The 21,953-nt window shown below is 36.3% G+C and overlaps 2 long non-coding RNA genes across 2 annotated transcripts; one reads left to right on the top strand and one right to left on the bottom strand.

Annotated features, from left to right (window-relative positions):
• Positions 1-12,613: 12,613 nt before the first annotated feature.
• LOC148692619 (uncharacterized) lies at positions 12,614-15,696 on the bottom strand. Its single transcript, XR_015952876.1, has 3 exons — positions 15,231-15,696; positions 14,485-14,543; positions 12,614-12,814 (listed from the first exon to the last, which is right to left on the bottom strand). It is a non-coding gene; the product is annotated as an uncharacterized LOC148692619 (long non-coding RNA).
• A 2,648-nt stretch (positions 15,697-18,344) lies between these two features.
• LOC148692618 (uncharacterized) lies at positions 18,345-20,913 on the top strand. The gene is made up of 2 exons (XR_015953112.1): positions 18,345-19,108; positions 20,111-20,913. It is a non-coding gene; the product is annotated as an uncharacterized LOC148692618 (long non-coding RNA).
• The last annotated feature ends 1,040 nt before the right edge of the window (positions 20,914-21,953 follow it).

Below are 21,953 nucleotides of genomic sequence, written 5' to 3'. Positions count from 1 at the left end.
GTGGAAAAAGCTACTTCTCCGCCAAAATCGAAGAAGACGAGGCAAACCAAGAAGGCGAGAGATGAAGAGGAGGTAGCAACAAGTGTGGAAGAAGTGGCCTCTCCACCGAAATTGAAGAACGCGAGGCAAACCGGGAAGGCGAGGGTTGAGGAGGAGGTAGCAACAATTGTGGAAACATCTGCTTCTCCGCTGCAATCGAAGAATCGGAGATAAGCCAAGAAGGCGAGAGTTGATGAGGAGGTAGCAACGAGTGTGGAAAGAACTGCTTTTTGCCCAAATCGAAGAAGCTGAGGCAAACCAAAAATGCAAGAGTTGAAGAGAACGAGTGTGGCAAAATCTGCTTCTACACCTAAATCAAAGAATCCGAGGCAAACCAATAACGCGAGAGATGAAGAGGAAGTAGCAACGAGTGTGGAAAAAGCAGCTTCTCTGCCGAGGAAGCCAGTGACTCAGGAGGTAGCTGCGGCTGATGAAGACAGAGAGGAATTGAGGTTTATTGGCAAACCAATGGAAGAAGAGGAGGCTCGTAAGCAATACCCCAAGAGATGTGAGAGAGGTGAGAGATTTTGTTTCAAGATTTTGTTTTTTGTTTTTCGTTTTTTAAATTTAGTTTGTATTTTGTGAAAATGTTGGTGATTTAGGGGTTATAGATGACCAAGTACTCTGAACTTCACGGATAAGTGGTACATGATAAGACAAATAAATGGGTTTTAGAATATTTGTGTGTCCAAGCGTTAATGTAGCTGTAACATTTGTGGTCGGAATAATACTTTACCCATTTCCTAAATTTGTATGATTTTTACCTCTCGGTGTTGTCTAATATGGTATTGAAGCTTTGGTTTCAAGAATTTTTGGGTTTTAAGCTTTCAACCTTGATTTTACAGTTCTTTGTTGGATTTGCATATTGTTAAAGTTGTCGAATTTGCATAGTGTTTTGGGGTTGTGATGGGAACATGAGGGATGAATCTTGTCGCCTCCCGTCCCAATAAAATATGAAGTGGGATAAATTCCTTCTGCTGTGAATTTGTCATGTAGAATTATGAATTGCTAGCGATCAGTTGTGAGTGTTCTATGTTATTCACTTGGTCACAAAAAGAAAGGAAGAAATGTTATGAAAGGACAATTACAAAGAGTATCGCCCTTTGGCAATAGGAAAACTGGAGAAGCAAACTGATACATATAGAAACACTCACAAGTGAAAAGTAAGACTAGATAATTGGTCTACTCCAGTATGTGATTGTATAATCATATTTGTTTCCCTTTTGGAACTTTACAAAAATTAGCAAAATCGTTACTTTGAAGATTTAGTTTTGATCAAGTAATGTTTTGTTGGATTTATGTCACAAGTCGACAGATTTTTTTTCCTTCTTAGAAAACTAAATTTATCATTTAGCCGTATGGATGGAATATAAAAGTTATGTACATTTTTTATAACCTCTTTGTTATGAGTTCTTTGACTTCTTAATTTTGATAGAAAACTAAATTAAAATAAAGGATGATGTTAGGGAGATTATATATTCAAATATTATTTTTGTAAACTATATTATGTGATTGTTAATGATAGATTATTTAAGTGTTGATTGCTAATATCAAAATAATTTTTTGATCAATTTTCTGTTTATCAATCCATCTCTTTATCTCCATGATTGCTGGAACCCTCAAAGTATATGATTCCTGACATGCCTATTCATTGCAAATTTCACATAAATGGTTATTTTCCACAACGTAAGGGTTATATTTTTACAACTCATTCATGTCAGACTTCATGAACAACAAAAAAAGCATGAATATGGAAAGTTCATATAGTTAGTCTGACACTAAATGTATAATTGAACTTGTACAACAAGACAATCCAGAGGGTTGTCATCTCGGACATCTGAAAAGAACACAGGCTCACAAGCAACAGTAGCAGTGTTTTATGACGTGCAAGAAAGTAAAAAGCTAATAATTCAGCTGATGTGAGTGCGGTAATGTCTTCTAATGTTTTTACCTTTTTGTCTTACGTTATTTTTTCGCCAAATATTCCTGCATTCTTATTTGAGGAACGCTAAGGCTATCTTCAACTCTGAGATTAAATATTTTTACTTTAGAAAATTTATTTTTTAACTGAGAAATAAATTTTTTTTTTTTTTACACTCTAATAGTTATAGGTTAAAATATTAGTTTAAGATTATTAAATAATAAATTTATGCTAAAAGTTTTTAACCTATTTTTTTCAAAGTAAAATTTACGTAGATTATAATAATTCATTTTATAAATATTTGAACTATAAAATATTTAAATTCTGAGAAAATTTAAAAATTCACTAAAATGACTCCAAAAAACTTGTATTTTAATGTTTTTGGGTGAATATTGATTTAATTATATGTTTAATTGTTTTCGGAGTTGGATTTAATTTTGAGCTCCTTTTTTTTTAATTTTTTTTTTATTGTTAGATTTGATTATATTTGATCGTAGTCATTGGATTTAATGTATTTAAAATTGACTAAATTTTAGCTTATACCGTAAAACTTACTTTAAATCCAACTATTGGAGAATGATTTTGACACATCCCGACCCAGAATGTCTACTAGGACCTCAAATCGAGCTGTGTTGGCCGACACCTGGAAGGTGATGAAGCCATAAGATGTGATAGTGTATAAAAAGTGAATAAATTTGAATTTAAAAGTGTCTAAATACCATAGTGCGCTACGAGTGAGAGCGAATCCATTTCACACGCGATGTCAGAGTATAAGTAAAGTACAATAGTGTCGGTGAGAATCATACCCTTAAAAGTAGTTACCAATACTAAGATTAGCTATATATCCTCGTTGATACGAACTCAGCAGTTAAAACCTGAAGGGGTACAAAACATAAAGTGAGTAAGCAATAAAACCAAGTTTCCCAAAACTATTACCTTTCTAACAGTAATAACCCCTCACTGTAATTCCCTTATCGTTTTCTATAGGATAGTACAACATATATACATATATCCAAATCATACTTAGAAATGACCAAAACCACGGTTTGCCATTAACTCCACCATATATTAATAAGTAGGCCAAATGAACTTAATCAATACAAAATGATATATCAGTCAGAGTCATCTAAAATGATATGTACAACTTATCCATATCTCATCAATCATGGCTAGCATATAAGTTGGAGTAATTTATAGTGACCTGTACGACTTATCCATATCTCATCAATCATGACTAGCATATAAGTCGGAGTCACGTATAGTGACCTGTACGACTTATCCATATCTCATCAATCATGGCTAGCCAATAACTCTATAAGTATACCTGCACACGAGTCGGAAGCACCTAAAGTGGTCTATACGACAGGACTGGGTGTAAATAAATACGCTCAAGTGCTACGATCATGTGAAGACTATGCGAATAATCGCGGGTCACCTACGAGTAGGAACCACTTAAAGTGGTCTGTATGACAGGACTGTGCACCTACTTTGGTTCCAAGGTGAGCGTAAGGTGCGGGAGGTGAACATCACGTGAAGGACTGTGCCGTGGCCACGGGCGGGAGCACTAACACCGGGGTGCAGGTTTATGAGCTATATTATATCTCAGCACAATCGTACTCACTACCATCACTAACATCAACATGTACTCACCTAAGCTTACCTGGGCGTCCGCGGCGTCATATAACACTTCAAAGCATTCACAATAGTTAGGTTCAAGTAATATCCATATGAATATGCCATGATGCAATCTATATCCAAACATTTCATGATATTCCCAAAATATATAATACGGCGTAACTTGTACAATCAATAACACCATACTCCCAAACTATTTACTTTTGAGAGTAATCATCAGTGTTAAGCCCAATTAAACCCTAGTTACATTAACTATTATTACTTACCTTTCCTTACTTCAATTTCTTGATTCTTCACGCATTGATTCATGATCAACATTAATCGTCAAATCATAAAGCTAAATCTCACACTTCCCACCAATGTCCTTCACATTGCTTAATTCACTAAACAAAGCTATTGTCTCAATTATTTAATCTCATTTATTATATGGATGCATCTAACGTCTTATTAGACTGCCTACGTACCCTAAACAGGGATCAAGCCATTCGTAGTTTGAAATGATTAATTGTAGGTAACAAGCATAGATCACTATAGGAGTGCTTGTGGAACTATCAATTATATGCCTATGAAAGAAAAAGGCCCACTCACCTGGAGTCCACGCTATGATTATCTTGCACGCACATCGAGACATCACGATCTATCGTCGCCTGTGACCAATTATCAAATCACGTCTCAAAGTTTTTACCGATAGAATACATAATTTACATAAAAACATATCCTCAAGGACTTTCAAGAATAATTTGAGACCCATTGACCAAAAGTCAACCGTCGATCAAAGATCGACGGTAGGGTCTACAACCCTGTATAGCTTGATTTGGAAGATCAGTATATCAAATTCCCAATCCACAACCCCAACGATCCACAATATGTTTCTAGAATAACATATTAAAATTTCTCATTACGATCCAACGTTTGGATTTCTGCCATTTGCCCAAAACCAAGTGAACGTGAATATTTATTTTACTAACTTACAAATTCAATTCAGCAAGATCCGTACATCGGATTCCCGATCCATAAATTCCTATGATCTTTAAATATTACGTATTATAATGTATCCAAGTTTGGTGACGATCCAATAGTCTGATCGTCGATTCACATTTTCATCAGGTAAAGTATCGTAACAAATTTGGGTTCTAACGATCAACCTATGTCATTCAAATAACAAAACTGAATTCAAGACATTCGACATAGCCTACAAATAGCATTGGCGGTCCATTGGCCACACGCCGCCGCGGGTGGCGATTGGCCTTCCCGACTCGCTGGAAAATCCAACTATTTCCAAAAATTCTCAAACTTCATAGAAATGAAGATCTCAGTGAATAGAGCAACTTTCATACCTACCACGAAATCCAAAAGTGAATGGAATATGGTTAATTTTGCCCACAAAGCTGATGGGTGCCTAAAACTTCCAGATGTCGATTCGTCTTCTACAGTGATCCAACGGGGTCAAGGTTGGTTGGGTTTTTCTCCTGGGATGATGGGCTATAAAGCCCAAGTGGTGGCATCGGCCATCACATTACCAATTTGGCGGAAAATCAAAAAGAGTGGCCGGAGCACCGTTGATTTTCGTCGACTTTCATGGCCTCAAATCGCCACATACCATGGCTAATCAAGATGGTTCTTGGGTGGGTTTTGTAGAGGGAAATGAGAGCTTCAAGATGGTGGTGGTGGCGTCGAAAAACTCCACCGGAGTTGGCTGGAATCGGCCTTGGGAAATGGGAACTTGTGGTGGCTGTGGGTGGACGGGAAAGCCGCTTCCCTTTTTTTTTTTTTTTTTTTTTTTTTTTTGGTTCTTTTCTTTCTTTCCTCATTTCTGATTTGGCTTCACCCCACAAAATGGGGATTTAATTTAATTAACACTAAACCTTGAATAACCAATTTCGAACGGCCGTAACTGTACCGTTATAATCCGGACTCACAAACGGCTTTCGCCTATACGTTCGTACCAACGAGGATATGCTAAAAGAATAAGTCTCACATCTCTCAAGTCGATGATCAACGGAAGTCAAAGTCCTTACCTCTAGGGCAATTTCGTAAATTCACGCTTTTAAAATAAAATAAAAACGTAAAATTTGGAACGGGTTGTCACAGATTTGGTTAGTTTAAAACCTAAAATTTGGTGGCCTTTTTTTAACCTAGACCTAAATTTTATGATAAAATTGCCCAAATTTTAGTTTAACCCAAAATTTATCTACAATAAGGGGGAGGGGTTGAGCTTAGCTTCATAATAAATTAGCAATAACGTGATTTGAATTCGCATTTGATGAGAATTAAACTTAAGACCACTCATTTGCAAGTGTAGCGGAACACCATTTAATCGTAATGCTAAGTAGATGATTAGTTTAAAATCTAAATTTTAGATTTTAACCCAACGTTTAAATATAATCTAAAGAGATTCTTTCAAAATGGGTCTCTAACTTTGGTTGCAACCGTCATATTGGTTGAAAATATTGTTACGATAATTATACTTTACAGAAGTTGGTTAACATTCTTTTTTCGTGCAATCCTAATGGGGATTTGAAAGAACAACTCTATTTTTTTTTTTTTTTAAGTAACTGTACGGTGATGCATAAAATTTTAAATTTTAAAATAGGACTTCATTTAGATTATAAAATATTATAATACATTAAAAAATATAGAAAACGCGCATACAATTAGTGTTTATATAAATATTCAATAAGTTTTTAACATTTTCTGTTCTTTTAGTTTTCGATTGTTGGTTCAATTTTTTTTGAAAAATATCAATTGCCAATGATTAATTCATGATATTTTCCTACATCTTCTAACTTTTCAAGTACTTATACTTTCCGTTTGAGTAAATTGTAGTTAATAGTTTCTTGATTTTAACTCAATTAGAGCAATGATCATTCAACTAAAAATCCATTACCATTAGTTTCTCAACTTTAATTCAACTGAAGAAATGGTTCATTAACTCTAACTCAGTTGTAGCAATGGTTCTTCTAACATAACTCGTTTTGCCAAAAAATTTGACGTAGTTGACAAAAATGACCATAATTACACATGATGAGTTGATGGACCCTTACTATATAAATGGTTATCTCAACATAACTTATTTTGACAAAATTTTGAAAAATTGATGAAAATGATTATAACAACACATTTGAATAAATTAAGAAACCAATAGTAAAGAATTGTTAGTTAAAAAACTATTGCTACAATTTACTTTTTCTGTTTTGATTCACACAACTCAGAAGATACGGCGTGCGAGAGAACAGATGATAATGGGGTGAAAAGGTCCTTAGCATTTTGCGATGATGGATACGGATCTAGTCAGTCTTCGGTGTAACTAGGAGTCTGCAAAATGAAAGAGTTCAGAGAGGGTCCCAGATAAGACTTCCCTTTGGGATTATATTATTATTTTGTTCCGTTCGAAGGCCCCGCACGTTTACCAAACCATTTCACCTTTTAAACTTTAGTACCCATTATTCCTAAATTAAAATGTGCATGGTAAAAATATCTAACAATTTATAAATTCTCTAGCATTTGAAAGTTTCAATAGTACATGATAAATAACGTGTATCAATTAAATATGTCTCTATTTCTATTTGTTCATGCATTTGACATTTGAAAATTACAAAAAGAACAGTCATTAGACACTCCAATTTTTCATATTAATTATTTACTATACATAATTATAAGCTAAAATACAGTAAAATGCACCTTAAAAAAAAACAGGTGAAATCCCTGCAACATGTTTGTGAGTTAATGAAAATTGTAACTTCATGGAAAATAATTTCAATAGGGATGTGCTCTCCACACACCATATTTTACTTCTTACACACTCCTTGATATTTTATGTCTGTTAATCTTTTTTAATTTATCCGATTCGACGATCGAAAATTAAAAAAATATGTGAAAAATAAAATGGGGTGTGTGAATATCACATCCCCCATTTCTATAATCAACCAAAAAGAACAAAAATTGCTGAATGATGCCGTGCTCTTGTTTTGTTGGTGTTGTGTCATATGTCTAATCTGAGCATCCTCTGAATGAATATGGACCTGATGGGTATCAAAGTTTAAAAGGGTAAAACGAAAAGAAAAAAAAACAAGATGACCGATGAGATAGCGGAGTGAACCAAGTCCAGTGGTGGATCCATCGATTGTCGAATGGATATATGAAGCCAAACCAGTAGACAACGATTGTCTAAACCCTAGAATCACGTTCGACATCACTTGTATCTTGATGAGCAAATTCAAAAATGCACGAGAGGGGTTGCGCTTCCTCCGTGGTTCGACATCACGTTCAACATGGATTGTCCTTCCTCCGTGGCACTGGCAACTATCAATTTCTGACCTTCATTATTTTTTTATATTTAAACAAATTATAATATTTTCTATCTTGAAAGAGAGGAGTTGAGCTTAATTTCATAATGGACTAATAATAATTTGGTTCAAATTTATCTTTGACAAAAATCGAATCTAAAACCTTTCACTTATAAGTGAAAATGAATACCACTAAAAAATAGTACTAAGTGACACCACTTCCATCATTAAATTACCAGGAAAAAGATCTCCACCACATAAACAAGAGAGCATTTTTGCTCACCACCCTATTTATTACCGTTAGAAGAGTTTAAATTTCGAGATTTGTGTAGTGAATAAGCACAAATCTTAAAATTCAAATTCATCTAACGATGATAAATAGTGTGATGAGTAAAAATGCACTCCATAAACGAACCTTATTTCTATTTTCAACAAAAGAAACTTGAACTATTTTATTAATTAACTGCACCGGCACACATAATCCAAAATCTCAATCCAAAAATCCTAAAAAGACCTTTTGCTGTATATATAATCACAACAACCTCTCTCCTTATGGTATCACTCTCTCCTTTTCTGCATAGCAAAATGAAACGTTTTATTGCAACGATATTTCAACTGCTCGATGGTCTAATAATCAGTCCCGTTGATCGTGATCATCCCTATGGCGAACCAGACCTAGAAGCCCCGGTGCTGCAAGTTCCAGATCAGAGGAAGTATGATTAAGTTCCCAACCAACAACTTAGATTCAAGGATAATTGTTGGGTTTTGCTTCACATCAGCAATCGGACTAGCGCTTATCCGCTTCCAAATTCCTCCTGGCCAGCTCCCTCTCCCAGTGATCTTTGACCTTCTTGGACTATTAGTCTTATTTGCCTTCACTTGTATCCTGATGAGCAAATCCATTCACTCCAGCTACTCTCTCGCTGGAATATCAATAGCCGGCCTTTCTCATCATTTTGGCATCTTCTTTGGGGTCACAGCCTTCTTCATATCCATCAGCATCTCATTTCCTTTGTGGTTCAAATGTGCTGCCTATTCTATCTACGTCGCTGCCTTCCTTCTTGTAGCTTTCTGCAATCTTCACTTCAATAAATATTACAAACCTCGCGGTTTTGAGTACCCTACCCCAGACAATTCAATTCCTACAACCGTCATTGATCCTGTGGTAGAATCAAGCCGAGGTGCTATTAGTACTGTTGATGATCAAGCATGCACCAGCAATATTGTCTGACTTGAAAGAACTCTGTCATGTACCAAGGATGTATATAGGGATCTCGTCGGGGGAAAGAACGAACTACTGCATAGAATAGCAAGATATACTCCTCAGATATGGGGATCTCATTGTTGAAATTAAAAATGTATGGGGATCTCATCGTTGAAAATAAAAATGTATGGGGATCTCATGTTTTTTGTAAGTTTCAATATCCAAGTGTAATTTTGTTGTTTGGGCTTTAGTTTTCTGCAGCCTCTCGCTACTGCTATGTTGCATCAATCGTATTTAATCCAGTTGTTACTTCTATATATTTCACCTTCTTTTTATTTTATTTTATTTTATTTATTTATATCTGGAACCAGTTCGATCCTGGGACCATCGGCAACCCAGAAAAACCGAGAGGGATTTCGTGAATCTGGAAAAGGTTGACGGGAAGAAGAAACAAAATTCCCCAGTCCCCACCCCCCCTACCCTACCTTACTTGTGAATCTGGAAGTGGCAGTGGGAAACCGCCACCGTCGCCGCGATGCATCTTCTCCTGCAAAAGCCCTAAGGTTTTTTGTCAGATGATCATTGGGGAACATTTTGTTTTGAAGGGTTTGGATGAGGGATTTTTCAGTGTGATCGTCACACAGGATGATACATCACGTGTCATTATATAAATGGTAAGATATGTGTGTTAAAAAGTTAATGATTTAAAAAATAAAAGTTCTCCTTACTTACATAAAAACATGTGCTATACCATCCGTGGTCCTGTCACAATTAAAATTTTCTCGTATGACTCTACCCCTTAGGGATTTTTTACTTTTTAATATTTATTTATTTTAATTATTAAAAAATAACAAAGTTAAGCTAGAATTAGGTGGAATGACAATTATCAAAAAAATGGATAAGGAGACATAAATGAGACATTATTTTCAGAAGACTTGGAGCCCTTACTTACATGACCCCTCCTAATTAGGGATTTGATGCTACTCGGTACTCTTCATTTGGAAGTGAGAGGTCTAAGGTTCAAATTTCATGGATGGCGAATTCAATATCAAATTAGGTTGCGGCTTAGCCGAACTCTTCCTTTCCTTAGTATAAAAATATCGATATATTTTTTTAAAAAAAAATTAGGGATTTGATAACGAAATAGTTTCCAACTTTTTTGTTTCCCCTCAACGATCACGGTGAGGATGTTCTTAAGGTAGATCATACTGTGAATTTTGAAGTAAATTACACAAATCTCTAACAACAGATCAACGGTTATATCATGTCGGGCTCTTCAGACTATATCAACTAAATAATTTGCTTTTCTTGATAGTAAAACGTATAACATTTATGCCCAACAAAAAGTCAAAAAGTTAAACGTTATGTATTTTATAGGAGAAATGTTAAAATACTATGTCACAACTTTATTCCAAGCGGACCAAGTCTCTCTCTCTCTCTCTGTCTTTTCCATCTCTCTCCAGTTATTTCCAAAAATGCCTAACCTTCTTCGGTGAGGAAATTTCATGCATTCAAATTGGGCACATTTGTAGAACTTAGTGTAATCAAAATGATTAGAGTTGTATGCTCTTCCATTTGCAATAATGTTCGAAGTTTTATGATTTAAAATGATTAGAGTATTGCTTTGTGAAAAAGAAAAGGATTGATTGACCAACCAAAGAAGCCAGTTTGATTTGTTTTTTTCTTTTCATTTTTGAACAATTTCAAATTAACTACGTGGTATTTTGATATATATTGATGTAGGCATTTAAAGCTTTTTCAGTTTTTAATTTTCAGTGCATATATTTTGTTTTGGATTATTTCATTGTTCAGTTGAGAGAAACTGTTTCAATTGATTGCCATGCAATGCTGTTGTAAATGGGTTAGGATTACCTTATTGTATGTCAAGTTAGATCTCTGTAGAAGTTGAGAAAATTCGATCCTCAACGTTCACAAGCACTCAACATTTTAGTGTCAGATGTGTTCAGCTTGTAAAGCTATATATGCTTAAAAACATTCTTATCATCATCATTTCGGATATCTTTCTATGATCTTGTTTGGGATTCTCTCATTTTCTCTCTCTTTTCCGCTCAATCTTTATCACCATGTGTTGTTTAAAAATTTTAGCGATCGACCCTGTGATTTTGACGAAGTCCACTATTCCGTGCAGCAGAGCTCGATAACATTTTTGGGCGAGTCTCAATTGCCCAGCACATATAATTTTGCTTTAATTTGTTCATCTTTTTCCGAATTTCTATGCATTTTTTTTTTAAGTCCAAATGATTCAATACATATAATTTTGCTCCAATTGGTTGCTATACTTTTCGGCATGATACTACTTTATGATGCAATATTGGCGCAACGAGTTCTGTAGGCACTCGAAGTTATATAAAGAAAGGAAGTTTTCTATAGTTTATAGTACCTCACAGAGAAAGCAACAATCTATCGAACACCTTGAAAGAATTCAAGTGTCCATTAACACGAACGTACATACGATCGTTGTTGCAAAATAGATCAGAATGTAATATTTATAAGAACCTCACAATGTTTGGGTCACTTAACAATCCCAATACCTATATCTTGAGCCGGAAACGTGAGCTATGAGTGATATTTCTTCATTTTTTCCCCCCTTTCATTTGAAAGTTGAATGTTATTTTCTGCTCTTTTATGCCATGAGCCGGAAAAAACACTTGATTCAACCTCTGGACCATGAAATTTCTCCCTATGAACACGAAGGTGGTGAAAGCATGCTTGAACCTCCTCGAATAGTACAAATTCCAAAAAATATCTCCACTGGTTGAAATTTGAATTTTTTTTATCTCAAAGATATTTGTAAATTTGTATATTTGCAACAAGAAGAATACCACTGAGAGCTCAAAAAGGGGTCGCACAACTGAGTAAACGAAATAAAAATCAAAGCCCAACAAAGTTAGTATAACAAAGATGAGCCCAAGCAAGCAAATCCCTAGGAAACCAAACTTGAGACCAATTAAGCCTCAACATCAACTAATATGCAAGAACAAATTTCACAACGATTTTCAGAATTTTTTTGGGAAGACAAGATATGGAAATAAATGAATTGTATTACACTCACAAAAATTACAAAACAAAAATTTTTAAAGATAATTTTAGAAATTATGACACTTTTTCATTTTTAGAGACAAACTCTAAAGCACGAGTACTCTTCACAAAGACTACTTACTTACATGACCCCTCTTACTTCTTATTCTTGGTTATTTGCTGGCTTCTCTAACACCTCTCTCTTGCATGATGATTTTCAGAATGAGTGCTGCTATTTAGATTATGAGAAATGTTAAGAGCATTTCTAAAGAAGATGTCAAAATATCCAAATTTGATATGGTATGCTATGAATTGTCAGCCCTGATCCTTGTTGCCAAAATTGACAACTTCAAATTTTTTTAAAAATTGATTATTAAAAATATTTATTATTATTTTTTGACACACCCCGACCCAGAAAGTCCACTTGGACCCTGAATCGAGCCGTGCTGGCCGACACCTGGAAGGTGACGAAGCCATAAAATGTGATAGTGTACAAAAAGTGAATAAATTTGAATCTAAAAGTGTCTAAGTACCAGAGTGCGCTACGAGTGGGAGCGAACCCATTTTCACACGCGATGTCAGAGCATAAGTAAGGTACAGTAGTATGGGTAAGAATCATACCCTCAAAAATATCCATTAATACTAAGATTCACCACAGATTGTTGTCAATACGAACTCAGCAGCTAAAACCTGGAGGGCACCAAACAGAAGGTGTGAGTAAGCAATAAAACCAAGCTTCCCAAAGTTATTACCTCTCTAAAAGTAATGCCCTAATGTAAAACCCGTATTGTTTTCCATAAGACAGTACAACATATATACATATATCCAAACCATACTCAGAAATGACCAAAACCACGGTTTGCCATTAACTCCACCATACATTAATAAGTAGGCCAAATAAACTAAATCAATACAAAGTGATATATCAGTCAGAGTCATCTAAAATGACATGTACAACTTATCCGTATCTCATCAATCATGGCTAGCATATAAGTCGGAGTCACCTCTAGTGACCTGTATGACTTATCCATATCTTATCAATCCTGGCTAGCATATAAGTCGGAGTCACCTATAGTGACCTGTACGACTTATCCATATCTCATCAATCCTGGCTAGCATATAAGTCGGAGTCACCTATAGTGACCTGTACGACTTATCCATATCTTATCAATCCTGGCTAGCATATAAGTCGGAGTCACCTCTAGTGACCTGTACGACTTATCCATATCTCATCAATCCTGGCTAGCATATAAGTCGGAGTCACCTATAGTGACCTGTACGACTTATCCATATCTTATCAATCCTGGCTAGCATATAAGTCGGAGTCACCTATAGTGACCTGTACGACTTATCCATATCTTATCAATCCTGGCTAGCATATAAGTCGGAGTCACCTATAGTGACCTGTACGACTTATCTATATCTTATCAATCCTGGCTAGCATATAGCTCAATAAGTATACCTGCACACGAGTCGGAACCACCTAAAGTGGTCTGTACGACAGGACTGGGTGTAAATAAATAAGCTCAAGTGCTACGATCACGTGAAGACTGGGCGAATAATCGCGGGTCACCTACGAGTCGGAACCACCTAAAGTGGTCTGTACAACAGGACTGTGCACCTACCTTGAATCCAAGGTGAGCATAAGGTGCGGGAGGTGAACATCACGTGAAGGACTGTGCCCTGGCCACGGGCGGGAGCACTAACACCGGGGTGCAGGTTTATGAGCTCTCAATGCATCTCAATATAACATGTGTAACTCATGGCAACCAGTACGACAGTATCGAAGTTGCCTAACACATAACTGTAGTCGTGCTATAACGCAATCGATTCAACTAGTACCATAAACTCACCTGAACTTACCAGGGTGTCCTGAGTTCACCTTTGCACTTGAAAGCATTCCCAATAATTATATGCAAGTAATATACATATTGATATACTATGATGCAATCTAATACTCAACCATGTCGTAGCATGTTCAATTATAAACAATACAGTGAGAAGTGTACAATCAATAACGCATTACTCCCAAACTACTTATTTTCAGGGATAATTATCCATGACGACCCAATTAACACTAATTTAGCTAACTAATTCATAAAACTAAAACTTGCCTTTACCAATTTCCTTCGCCTTACTCAATTTCCCAAGTAAGGCTTTGGTCTCAAATATTTTATGGCTGCATCTAACGTCTCGTTAGACTGCCTACGTACCCTAAATAGGGATCAAGCCATTCGTAGTTCATATCGTACTTCAAGCATTCACAATAATTATATATGAAAGTAATATACCTAATCAATTTAAAAGTGTCGATAGAACTCTCAATAATATGTACGATAAAAAGGAAAAGATCCACTTACTTGGAGTCCATGCTATGATTCTCTAGCGCACACATCGAGGCGTCCTGAATGATTGGTCTCTGTGACCAATTATCAAATCACATCTCAGAACTCTTATCCGAAGAGTACGTAATTCACATAGAACACAACCTCAACGACATTCTAAAATAGTTTGATACCCATTGACCACAAGTCAACCGTCGATCAAAGATCGACGGTAGGGTTTACAACCCTGTATAACTTGACCCGGAAGATCCGCATATCAGATTTCCAATCCGCAACTCCCAACGATCCACAATATGTTTCAAGAATAACATACTAAAATTTCATTACGATCCAACGGTCAGATCTCCGCCAATTGCCTAAAACAAGTGGCCATGGACATTTATTTTACTAACTTACAAATCCAATTCAGGAAGATCCGTAAGTCGGATTCCCGATCTGTAAATTCCTATAATCTTTAAATATTACGTATTATAATATATCCCATTTTGGTGACGATCCAACGGTCGGATCATCGATTCACATTTTTATCAAGTAACGTATCGTAACGAATTTAGGTTCCAACTATCAACCTACGTCATTCAAATGACAAAACTGAATTCAAGACATTTGACATAGCCTAAAAATAGCATTGGCGGCCCACTGGCCACGCGCCGCCGCGGGTGGCGGTCGGCCGCCCCGACTCGCCGGAAAATCCAACTATTTCCAAAAATTCTCAAACTTCACAGAAATGAAGATCTCAGTGAGTGGAACAACTTTCATACCTGCCACGAAGTCCAAAAGTGGACGGAAGATGGTCAATTTTGCCCACGAAGCCGGCGGATGCCTAAAACTTCCCGACGTCGATTCGTCGTCTACGGTGGTCCAACGGGGTCAAGGTTGGTTGGGTTTTGCTCCTGGGATGATGGGCTACAAAGCCCAAGTGGTGGAATCGGCCATTGCTTTGCCGATTTGCCGGAAAATCGAAAAGGGTGGCCGGAGCACCATTGATTTTCGTCAACTTTCGTGGCCTCAAACAGCCTCATACCATGGTCAATCAAGGTGGTTCTTGGGTGGGTTTTGTAGAGGGGAATGAGAGCTTCAAGATGGTGGTGGTGGCATCGAAAAAATCCACCGGAGTTGGCCGGAATCGGCCTTGGAAGATGGTCTCGTGGTGGCGCGGGTATGGGTGCACGGGAAGCTCTCTTCCCTTTTTTTTTTTTTTTTTTTTTTTTTTTTTTTTTTTTTTCGTCTTTCCTCCCTCCGTTTCTGATTTTGGGCTTCTCCCACAAAGTGGGGGTTTAATTTAAATACACATTAAACCTTGAATAACCAATTTCGAACGTCCGTAACTATACCGTTATAATCCGGACGCGCAAACGGCTTTCGCCTATACGTTCGTACCAAAGAGTACTACGAGGATATGCTTAAAGAAAAAGTCCCACATCTCTCAAGTCGATGGTCAACGGAAGTCAAAGTCCTTGCCTCTAGGGTAATTTAGTAAATTCACGCTTTTAAAATAAAATAAAAACGTAAAATTTGGAACGGGTTGTCACATTTTTTGTTTTAAAATATTTTATATAAAATTTAATGTAATAAATTAATAATTTAATTTGACATATCGGGTAAAAAGCCAAACTTTAAAAGATGTCTAAGTGCCACATAGGTTGTCAAATTTAATTATATATATATAAGTGGAATTTTTCATGAACTCTCTGTCACCTCATATTTTTTGCACAATATTTTACAATATTAATATGAAAATTAACATTAAAATATGAGATGACAGAAAATTCATAAATAATCTCATTTTAAGAGTATCTTCTTAGTATTTTTCTTTAGACTAAATTATTGGTTAAAAGTGGTCAACAATATGCCGAAAAACAATACAAAGAGCATTATTTTAATTTTTTTGTCAAATGCACTAGCTAAACCGCAAAACTGACTTCAGTTTGTCCCCGAAAGAAGTCATTTTTAATTGCATTTTTGCCTAATAGGATAACAAAAAAAGCAAATTATGTCAGCCACTTAAAAGTGCCATGCATGTTGCCTCCACCCCTCCACTGACGAGGATTTGGATCCATCCGGATTCAAATGATGGGGATCTTATGGATTCTCAAATCCAAACAGTTCATCGTAAATCATTTGAATTCTTTTATTTCAAATTATAAACAAATAGTATATGACGAAAATTGCCCGTATGATATACGATGAACGATTAGGATGTGAGAATCTCTAAGATCATCACCATTTGGATCCAGATGGGATCCTCATCCCACTGAGGATGGAATTAAAGTAAAATAGAGATATTCTTGTAGAGGGTTTAGCTGTGGTTTTGATGGAAATGCATTAGGGCAAGCTTAGAAAGATATAAGGCTAAGCTAAAAAGAAAAAGTTATATACATTTGTATGTTTTTGTCAATAAAGGTACCATTTTAGTGATCAATCTTTCCTTTTAGCTCTCCTTACTACTGGGTACATATATATATTTTTAATTTCGACTGACACTTGAGATATCCACTAGATTATTGGATTGCTTTGCACGGCTGGGAATCAAATGGGGTATGACTTAACATATTTAAATATTTATGAACGATAGAACAACGCTACATTTATTATCTATTTGTACCACTCAATAGATATATGACACATCAAAACATGTATGTTTTATTTTTATTAAAAAAATAGTACAAATGATGATATAAATAGATAATAAGAAGAATATTTTTGTAAACTATAAGTAATTAGCAAATAATCAAGGTTATTTAATTAATTATTTTATTATTAAATATTGAAAATTTGGTGGAGGGAGATGTGAAGATCCAACATCCATACCTAAACATACAATATAACACGGTAATGGTGGAAGGAGATGTGACAATTAGCTAGAGCAGCCAGCGTTGTAGCTAAACTTTGCAACCCATTCAGTTTTAATTATAGAATTAGAATAGAAATTTCATAAAATTTTAGTTGACAACCAGAATTCCATTCATAGCTAATTTAGGTATTATAATATAATTGAGAGAAGTTTCATTGAGGTATAGAAACAAAAAGTCAAAAAAGCAAAAATAACACGGTAATGGAGCAAAAATAAAGTAGAAATCATTGCCCTTTCTAAGAATAACACGGTAATAATGTACTAATATATAATATTCACGAACTTAAATCAGTTGTCTCTCTTATGACAACATTCTATTAATTCTCATGAAAAAGGATCCTCTCATGATTCACTTTGTGGGGATCATAAATAATGTTTACATTTTAATCGTTCATTGTATATCGTACGATCAGTTTTTTTAAGGTATTATTTGTATTTAATTTTAAATAAAAAAGTCAAATAATTTCTGACCACACGATACACGATAATTGGCTAAAATATGCGGATTCCTAAGATCCCCACAATTTGAATCCGAATCAAATCTAATTCCAATTCTCATCATACATTCGTCGTATATTTGCACACTATAGCAATGATTTATGGTAAATAAGAAAAAAAAGGATCAGGATCCTCGCAAAAGGTGAGGATCTTCCAGACCAAGCTCATTGGATCGTTGAAATTTTATCTAACGGCTACAATTATTATAAATTTTAAAGAGACCCATGTTTGTAACTGTGAGATAAAATTTCAACGGCCCGATGGGCTTGATCAGGAGGATCCTCACTCTTTGCTCCGGAGAGAATCTTGATCCGGAAAAAAAAAGTCAAAATATAAACAAAAATAGAGCCAAACAGCCCCCAAAGCCCTTACGCTCCAAAACCAAACGTCGCCTCAAAGTTCAAATCCCACTTTTCAAAATTTCCCGTTTTCCCGCCCACACGCCGCGCACTCCCCACTCCATTAATTTCGCGGCCCACTATAAAACAGAACCCCAATCCAATCACTCGCGCGCTAAAAAAACCCTATCGCCCATCTCTCTCTCTCTCTCTCTCTCTCTCTCTCTCTCTAAAAGATCCACCGTTTCTCTGGCGATTCAGCCTCTCTCCGCCGTAAGCAGAATGGCCTGCAAGCGGAAGTCGAAGGCCGTAACCTGTTCAGGTTCTCCGCCGAAGTCGAAGAACCCAAGGCAAACCAAGAAGGCGAGAGTTGAGGAGGAGGTAGCAACGAGTGTGGAAAAAGCTACTTCTCCGCCAGAATTGAAGATGACGAGGCAAACCAAGAAGGCGAGAGATGAAGAGGAGGTAGCAACAAGTGTGGAAGAAGTGGCCTCTCCACCGAAATTGAAGAACGCGAAGCAAACCAGGAAGGCGAGGGTTGAGAAGGAGGTAGCAACAATTGTGGAAAAATCTGCTTCTCCGCTGCACTCGAAGAATCGGAGACAAACCAAGAAGGCGAGAGTTGATGAGGAGGTAGCAATGAGTGTGGAAAGAACTGCTTCTTTGCCACATCGAAGAAGCTGAGGCAAACCAAAAATGCAAGAGTTGAAGAGAACGAGTGTGGAAAAATCTGCTTCTACACCTAAATCAAAGAATCGGAGGCAAATCAATAAAGCGAGAGATAAAGAGGAAGTAGCAACGAGTGCAGAAAAAACTGCTTCTCTGCCGAGGAAGCCAGTGACTCAGGAGGTAGCTGGCTGATGAAGACGGAAAGGAATTGAGGTTTATTAGCAAACCGGTGGAAGATGAGGAGGCTCGTAAGCAATATCCCAAGAAATGTGTGGGAGAGGTGAGAGATTTCGTTTCAAGTTTTTTTTTTTTTTTTTTTTTTTTTTTTTTTTTAAATTTAGTTTGTATTTTGTGAAAATGTTGGAGATTTAGGGGTTATAGATGACCAAGTACTCTGAACTTCAAGGATAAGTGGTACATGATAAGACAAATAAATGGGTTTTAGAATATTTGTGTGTCCAAGCGTTAATATAACTGTAGCATTTGTGGTAGGATTAATACTTTACCCATTTCCTAAATTCGTATGATTTTTACCTTCCGGTGTTATCTAATATGATATTGAAACTTTGGTTTCAAGAATTTTTGGGTTTTAAGCTTTCAACCTTGATTTTACAGTTCTTTGTTGGATTTGCATGTTAAAGTTGTCGAATTTTCAAAGTTTTTTTGTCAGTCGAATTTGCATAGGTTTTGGTGGGCAGTCCTTTTCGTTTGTTTTTTTGCTTGGATTTTTGTGGTCAATATAGTTGAAATCAGTGATATATTTTTGGTCGACTATTCAGAAGATTCCAGGCAATGCCATATTTTGCTTTTCCCAAATGCCGTGTTTTGCTTTTCCTCACTGTATATATACGGGTACAAGGGTAGGACGACCATTCAAGCACAATAAAAATACACAGCAACCGCCTTTTTCTGCATAACAAAATGAAAGGATGTTTTGCTTTTCCCAGATGCCATGTTTTCTTTTCACGTATGCCATATTTTGCTTTTCCTCACTGTATATATACGGGTACAAGGGTAGGACGACCATTCAAGCACAATAAAAATACACAGCAACCGCCTTTTTCTGCATAACAAAATGAAAGGATGTTTTGCTTTTCCCAGATGCCATGTTTTCTTTTCACGTATGCCATATTTTGCTTTTCCTCACTGTATATATAAGGGTATAAGGGTAGGACGACCATTCAAGCAGAATAAAAATACACAGCAACCGCCTTTTTCTGCATAACAAAATGAACCGTTTTATTACAAAGCAAATCCAACAACTCAATGCTCTGATAATCAGTCCGGACGATCGTGATCATCCCGATGGCGAACCAGACCTAGAAGCCGCAGTGCCGCAAGTTCCAGATCGAAGGAAGTACGATAAGTTCCCAACCAACAACTTAGATTGGGCAAAGATAATTGTCGGGTTTTGCTTGACAGCAGCGATCGGATTAGCGCTTATTCGCTTCCAAATTCCTCCTGGTCAGCTCCCTCTCCCTGTAACCTTTGACTTTCTTGGACTATCAGTCTTACTTGCCTTTACTTGTATCTTGGTGAGCAAATCCATTCACTTCAGGTACTCTCTCGCTGAAATATCAATTGCTGGCCTTTGTCATCATTTTGGCGTCTTTTTTGGGGTCACAGCCTTCTTCATATCCATCACCATCCCATTTCGTTTGTGGTTCAAATGTGCTGCCTTTTCTATCTACGTTGCTGCCTTTCTCTTTGTAGTTTTCTGCAATCTTCATTTCAAGAAATATTACAAACCTCGTGGTTTTGAGCACCCTACCCCAAACAATTCAATTCCTACAACCGCCATTGATCCTGCGGTAGAATCAAGCCGAGGTGGTACTAGTACTGTTGATGATCAAGCATGCCCCAGCAGTATTGTTTGACTTGAAAGGACCAAAAAATATAGAATAGCGAGATATACTCCTCAGATATGGGGATCTCGTGGGGAAAAAAAAAGGGGTTCTCATCGTTGAAAATAAAAATATATGGGGATCTCATATTTGTTGTAGGTTTCAATATCCAAGTGTAATTTTGTTGTTTGGGCTTTTGTTGTATAAATCGTATTTAATCCATTTGTTACTTCTGGATTTAGCCAATGGATAAATATAGAATGGCAAGATATACTGCGCAGACCAGAAGACACCACTTTGATCCGACTTAGGTTTCCTTCTGGATTTAGCCAATGGATAAACGTGTTGAAAAATAAAAACTATATTTAAAATATTCATCAAGTTGAACGGCTTACAACTAACAGTCCCTTCGACGCTCACAACACGAAGAAAACTGTACCTGAATACAAACTAGATTGTCCAAATTATCCTTTCTATTCGTACAGTTGATTCATCCACGATCCACCTTGGGCTACTTTTTTAATTTAAACAGTGATGCGAGTGGTGAGTCGAACTTTTGTCTTGGAGTAAGTCTCATTTCATAATTCACACGAAACTCAACTTTAGCTTTCGATTCAAATGAAGCCAAGTGCAACTGTGCAAGGATATGGTAACACGTGCTAGCGGCTTAAAATTACATTCAACGTGGATTGTGCTGTTCATTATTATTATTATTATTATTATTTTTAAGCAAACATGAAAGCTTAGCTACCTTGTTTATGTTTGCTTTTTGTTGAGAATGATAAGGATGACTGTCATATCTTCTTTCATTCATTAGTAACATGTGGTTAGGTTCAGAATTAATCATGTAAATTGATTCCATGAAGTTCTAGGATAAATGCCATGTTCCAGGGTTCATGTAATGTTCATAATCCTCTTCGTTCTTAATGAGTTTCTAGGTGCTAAATCTGAGTATATGCCATGCTAGGTTGCACCTACAAATATAAGTTTTATGTATATGCCATGCATCTAACATGCAAAGTAAGAGAGGATTCATACAATCTAGTCAATGAACTTAGTTTCACAATGGGTTACCAATAATTTGGTTCAAATTCACCGTCGGTGAAAATCAAATCTAAAACCTTTTATTTACAAGTGAAGAGAAATATCATTAAACCGTAGTACTAAATGACACAACTTTTATTATTAAATTACCAAGAAAAAGGTCTGGACCACGTAAACAAACCCTAATTTCTATTGTCGACAAAAGAATCTAGGTTCTATTTCATTAAATAATTGTAA

The sequence above is a fragment of the Pyrus communis genome, chromosome 11 (assembly GCF_041283825.1).
Source record: "Pyrus communis isolate YQ-2024b chromosome 11, ASM4128382v1, whole genome shotgun sequence".
Taxonomy (NCBI): domain Eukaryota; kingdom Viridiplantae; phylum Streptophyta; class Magnoliopsida; order Rosales; family Rosaceae; genus Pyrus; species Pyrus communis.
The sequence above is the reverse complement of the archived record's forward strand: the minus strand, read 5'-3'. Positions and strand labels throughout refer to the sequence as shown.